This window comes from Lolium rigidum, chromosome 6 (genome assembly GCF_022539505.1).
Source record: "Lolium rigidum isolate FL_2022 chromosome 6, APGP_CSIRO_Lrig_0.1, whole genome shotgun sequence".
Classification (NCBI taxonomy): domain Eukaryota; kingdom Viridiplantae; phylum Streptophyta; class Magnoliopsida; order Poales; family Poaceae; genus Lolium; species Lolium rigidum.
In genome coordinates, this window is record NC_061513.1 from 31,155,251 (window position 1) to 31,162,075 (window position 6,825).

Genomic DNA, 6,825 nt, shown 5'->3' on the forward strand with positions numbered 1-6,825 from the left:
TCAGTTCCACGTAAAAGTGTCCAGTCAGCAGCTCCATGTCAGCACCGTCCCCACGTCACCATGCCCTGTCAGCGGTCTGGGCTTAATCCGCTCCGCTTCCCCCCACCCGACCTGCTCGTGACCTAGCCAGTCGCCGCCGCCGACGAGCCCGCCGACCTAGCCAGTTTCCGGTCACCATCCCCCACCTCTTACTCCCTCCGGCGAGTCCCCACTCCGGCTGGGGCCGCGGGATCCGGGTGAGGCTAGGGTTTGCGGGAACCGGGGAAGCGAGGCGGAGCGAGGGAGTGAGGGATGAGCATCGTTCCCAAGGAGACGATCGAGGTGATCGCCCAGAGCGTCGGCATCCCCACCCTCCCCGCTGATGTCTCCGCCGCCCTCGCCCCCGACGTCGAATACCGCCTCCGGGAGATCATGCAGGTCCGCCGCCCTGCCCCTTGCCCCTGTGCTTATTCTTGAATCACCTGTACGATCCTTACATTGCTTCCACCTAGTATTGCCCATGGTCACATGGAATCTTGAATTTGAATGTGATGTACAATGACGGGGATCAGCGTATAGCAGCCTCTGATAGATCTACAATTCCGATGTGGAGTAGAAGAGAACAGAAACTGGCAGTCAATAATTAAATCAAATCACCCCTACAGCAGTCCTTATATCGTCTTTCACCTATCACTGTCCATGGTCATATGGAATTTGAACTGCGAAATTATATAATTTTCAATTAAGGACATTGCATTTGTGGAGATAAGAAATAGGTGGATGACGAAGAGGGTGAATTGGGTAGCCGGAGGTTAGAATGGTTGTAGGTAAGCAAGCTGCACTGTGGCACCAAATCCAGTGGTCTTTAATGAAAGCTGATAAGAAATGAATTGTGAGGATATATTTGATGACGTGGCTGACTGAGAATGCTGGAGAAAATTGCAGTAGTGGTGAATTAGCTGTTTAGTTATATTGGATAACAAGTCCTAATTTCATCACTTTATAACTTTTCATGAAATCCTAAATATATATGATATTCCTGCGCTATCTTTAATCGTATCTCACATGTTTAAGATCTATCATTGCTCCTTGGTAGCCCCTCCGTCCCATAAATAAGCCGGTTTAGCAAACTATTTTAGTTTGCTAAAACTGCCTTTATTATGGAACAGAGTGATATTATATTATATTAATTTCAGTGCTCTGTGCATTGTTCCAGGAGGCCATCAAGTGTATGCGGCATGCAAAGAGGACAGTTCTGACTGCCGACGATGTTGACAGTGCTCTCACCCTCAGGAATGTTGAGGTGCCTTCCCTTCCAAGAATGAAAACTTAGGATGAATGCACAGCTTTTTAGGTAACTAGAATATAGGTGCATTTGTATGCCTGGCATATGTGACTTTGATAGTTAAATCATCTTGGTACATTTTCCTTTGATTTTTTTCTGGCATCTTGTTCAATAATTTTTTTGGATGAGTAATTTTTTTTGGAAGCTTTCAAACAGTTAACTGACTTAGTGTGTTTTATTGCCTTGGAGTTTCACTCAGCCTGTGTACGGATTTGTTTCTGGTGACCCGTTGCGGTTTAAGAGAGCTGTGGGCCATAAGGATCTTTTCTATATTGATGACAGGGAGGTAGACTTCAAAGAGGTAAGGACACTATAGATGAATGAATCAAATAAATTTAGACTTTCTTTATTTTGATAATAAATTGGAAATGTGCCTGATTATTACTGTCCTGCAGATTATCGAAGCTCCTCTACCGAAAGCTCCTCTCGACACAGCAGTTGTAGCTCACTGGCTAGCTATCGAGGGCGTTCAGCCTGCAATTCCAGAGAATCCTCCTATCGATGGTTAGCTCCTATATTATTCATGATGTCTAGTTCTCACTTTAACATCTCCACAATTTCTGTTCATATCTTTAATTCTTTATCTGCTACGGAATATGTTTGTTGTTTTCAATTTTTGGAGAGAAGATGAGAGCCAGATCAGCCATCGGCCGAAAAGTCTATTTTACACACCTCTTAAGGCAATCCTTTTTTTGACATGACATGCCATCTCATTGATCCTAGCTGCAGTCTAAGTCACTAAATCAACAAATAATACCCAGAATCATAAAAAATACAAGGGCCTTCATGCCAGCCTGTATTTCTCTTCTCCCAACTTGTCTCCCTCTCTATTCCTCTTCCACTTGTGCGAACTGAGACTATGGCAAGCATCGTTCTGGAGATTGGAGTGGTACCGGAGCATGGCATCTGGAAGTTGCGCCAGAGCTCGGCACTCGGAAGCAACACCAGCACGGAGGCGAGTGGCTGGTGCTGCGGTGTCGAGATTCCTGCCAAGCAGGTTAAAGAACACTTTGCTGCTTGTGGCGTCGGGTGCGGATTAGCTCAAGATGCAGGCACCATGTTGGTGCAAAACCTGAATGGATTTTTCTACGGGGTAATTTGTCATGTTTTGGCTGTTGAGGATGTCTTGTGGTTCGATTTTTGAGTTCAGGAGGTGGGTTAGATGTCGGCACTGTTTTTGTTTTGTTTGGGGGGGGGGGGGGGGGGTAATGAAATGGGCTTTTTCCCTATGCCATGTATGAGCAGTCCTTTAGATCCATCATTTCAGTTATCCTAAATTATTTAAACCTGTATGTGTTCTAGAATTTTCGTTTTGTTTGACAAGTATCTTGCCTCAGCAATTTCAGCACCAACAGAAAATAAAAGGACTGAGCATGTGAAGGATGATGGACTACCAGTTGACATCAAGCTTCCTGTTAAACATATATTATCTAGAGAACTCCAGGTATTATGACTATGACATGTATATACCTTTATCTTAATTTATATCTTTATGTGAAATTTACATTCCTCTTTCCCTTTTGATTTTGCAGATGTATTTTGATAAAATAGCGGAGCTTACTATGAGTCGATCAAACACCCCTATTTTCAGAGAAGCACTAGTGAGCTTGTCAAAAGACTCAGGCCTTCACCCACTGGTTCCTTACTTTTCGTACTTCATTGCAGACGAGGTTGTGATCTTACCTTCATAGCAGTGTGGCTGAACTGGCATTATCTTAAACTGCACGTCTACATAAATTTCAGGTTACGAGGAGTTTGGCTGACCTTCCTGTTCTCTTTGCTCTCATGCGTGTTGTCCAAAGCCTTCTCCGCAATCCACACATTCATATTGAACCATATGTAAGTGGTTGACCATCAAGTTTATATATATACTTCTGCCTGTCACTTGTTTTGCCAAAGCATTGCATAATTCTGTTTTCATCATGTTACTTCTAAAGGCAATCCTTCTTTTCACTGCCAGTTGCATCAGTTGATGCCATCAATGATTACATGCATCGTTGCAAAAAGGCTGGGGCATAGGCTTTCTGATAACCATTGGGAGCTTAGAGACTTCTCTGCCAACTTGGTTGCTTCAGTATGTCGGAAGTGAGTGTATACTGATTTTTTCAAGGTTGAAGTATAACAATAAACAAGTGTTATACCAGATTCAAATTAAAATGTAACGATTTTGTGTAGATATGGCCATGTGTATCACAATCTCCAAATCCGCTTGACAAAGACATTGATCCATGCATTTCTTGATCCTCATAAAGCATTGACACAACATTATGGTGCTGTTCAAGGGATATCTGCATTGGGGGCCAGTGCTGTAAGTCCTGTTCAGTCTCCAGTTAGGTTTAAATGTTAGAGGAATGTATTGAAATATTTTCTGACAATTTCTGTTGATTATCAGATTAGGCTTCTGCTTTTTCCCAACCTCGAGACATACATGCAACTTTTGGATCCAGAATTGCAGCTTGAGAAACAGAAAAATGAAATGAAAAGAAAGGAAGCATGGCGTGTTTATGGTGCCCTGCTGGTTAGTTTTGTAGTTCTGAATCAATATAGAGTATATTTCAGAAACATGGTTTGATTTAATTTCTTCCCCTGATCCACACTTAGACAAAAACATTAACAGAAAACCATAAGTCTTCCCTACCTCACTCCATCAAGCAGAGTATGGCAAGTGGGACCCACATGTCAACTGGTGTAGCCTGTGCCCAAATCCTTGCCACATTTGTCTCTCATGCTAGCGACATTCTCTCCTGCACATATGGACGTTTCACGTGTGGCCATATGGTACTGAAGGTGGTGGTGCTAAGCGGCGAAGTTGAGAAGGCATTGGCCCACCAGCCAATTGACATGTGGGCCCGCTTGGCAGAGCTCATTAGGAGTAGAGATTGAATGGAGAAAGGGTTTTATGTTACATTTAGCCTCAATACATGGCAGCTAGTAAAGAAAAAAACTTCCTTTGCCTGTGCCCCAACACCTGGTTTTCATTTACTTATCAATGTATATATACTATTACCTCCATCCCAGAATATAAATCTTTATAGAAAGCTAAATTAGCTTTCTAAAAAGGCTCATTTCGGAATGGAGATAATACCTTATTATAATAGTGCACCTGCCAATGGCTATCTTGTTGCTTACTGCTATATCATTTCTTTTCAGTGTGCTGCAGGTAAATGCTTGTATGAGCGGCTCAAGTTATTTCCTGGTTTGCTCTCTGCCTCAACTCAGCCAGCTTCGAGGAGTAATAAAAGAGTTGCAACTAACAACCCAAGTGCTCGTTTATTTATATTTACCTTTTATGTATCACTAGGCAGTAGATCCAATAACAGTTGTCCTCATGTGGTATGCTGCAATTCCTGTGATGTCTGTACTTATCATCTTGGGTGCGTAATACACGAAATGTTGAAACCATTTAAATGCGAAAATAATGGCTTGTGCAAATTTCAGATAAACGGAAGTCTATTGCAGATATCTCTGCATCCCAGCCACCTCTAAAGAAGATGGTATCGGATGCATCGATGAGCTCCATGGGTTCAGCAGCTCCAGTAGCAGGAACCATGCCAGGAACCATGGACGGGTTCTCTGCCCAGCTACCCAACCCCATCATGATGCCAAGCATCATCCTCCGGACAGATGGCAGATGGCATAGCAGCAGCAGGCGCGATCCGGAGAGACCAGGAAGGCAACCACCACGCGCAGAGAGTCTCCACGGTGCTGAGGCAGGCCTGGAAGGAGGATCAGGACGCCGGGCATCTCCTGGCATCGTTGCACGAAGTGTTCGGCGAAGCCATCTTCTCATTTATCCAGCCACCCGAGATATCCTTCTTCCTGTAGAAAGGAAATTTGTAATCGACGTGACCTTCATTGTTGTACCGTTAGTAAGCTCTTGTCATTTATCCAACCGCCGGAGATGTCCTTCCTGTAGAAAGGAAATTTCATACATAGGCTAAGGGTGAATTAATCGATATAACCTTGGCTGTTGTCGGACCACTAGTGATATCTTACTAGGATTTGGTGAAATCTCATGATGTTGAGTCATTTTACTGTTGCTTCTAGTCAGTTCATCTAATGTCTTACAAAGGCCGTGAGGCCCGGTCCAGCCCATATCAAATGCTGTACAAAGAAATTCACATTATCCATACTTGATGTTTGCGTTTTGCAGTGTAGTACAAAGGCAAAGAATTAGTTGCCCTTTCCTGTTTCAAAAAGTGAGGAGTTTTTCCTGTTTCGAAGGGAATCACGTCTATATCACGCTACTTAGCACTATAAATAATATGAGCCGCATGTTTTTCCACCTCATCCTCGTGTGCATTTCAGTCCCGAGCTACTTCCACACCCATGCACAAAGCTAACCAACTAGTAGCACGTACTACGTGTAGACCATGGCGCCCATGCACCTCTCTGCTGCCCTCCTTGCCGTCTTCGTCCTCCTACTGGCCCTCGTCCTGCCATTGCTTGCCAGCGACCCTGACATGCTGCAGAACTTCTGGTCACCCACTACAAGTTCCTCGAAGGCTTTGACATATGTTAATATTCGTTTGTACCTTGTTGGTTTTATTCCTTGGCGGGATACTGATTTGCACATGTGTCCATTTCGATTGATAAATGAATAGATATACCCGATTTGCTTGATTATTCGAGATATATAAATTTCACGAACCAGAAATATAGTCGTTGTCTAATGTCTATCGCTCTTCAACAGATTAGACCGGTATATCTTCCGGATTGGTGTTCACTTACCACACATTTTTAGTAAATTAGTATTCATTCTGAATGTATCCGACTAATATGTTGAATGTACTTATTCTGAATGTATCGAACTAATATCGGGAATGTACTTATTCTAAAAAAATGTTGTAAATTATATTAAATCTGCTTCAGATATACATAATGATGCCGACAAAGAGATATTAATATCGTGAAGATACCAATTACACCCGGCCTTTGCAACAACGAAATGTCCTAAAGACATTACGGATGCATACGATCCTATTACAAAATAAAAATTCCTTCTACGGTGATCAAAACCTTGTAGTTGCATCTCACACCACAGCCAAGATAGCACCCGGAGTTCGTGATCTCTAGATAATGCCTTCAACAAGGCTATTGTCAGCCACAACCAATTAAAGCCCCCGGAGTAAGTTTGCCTTCTCAACATAATGCTTTCAATAAGGTCATTGCTAGGCACAACCGAGTAGTGCTATGTAGATATATATTAAAAAAATTATCATGCAAAACTATATGCATCCACAACAATTCAATCACTTGGTGCATCTTAAAAATGTACACTTTTTTTATTAGCAGCTTATCTCTTTTTATTTGTGATATATATGGTTATATTTGGTTATGAGAAAATTACAAGGATATGTCTGGCAACACAATATGCCTTTTTAAAGTATAATTTATGAGGAATAACATAATTCATTTGGGGGCTATCCGGCAGGCTTGCGCCTCTTAAAGGTTGAAATGCATTATGGTTAATCCTAATTGACGTGATACAAACCCCTTTC

The 6,825-nt window shown here is 42.6% G+C and overlaps 1 pseudogene; it reads left to right on the forward strand.

The window, feature by feature from the left end:
* Positions 1 to 106: 106 nt before the first annotated feature.
* Positions 107 to 5,353, forward strand: LOC124666962 (annotated as a pseudogene).
* The last annotated feature ends 1,472 nt before the right edge of the window (positions 5,354 to 6,825 follow it).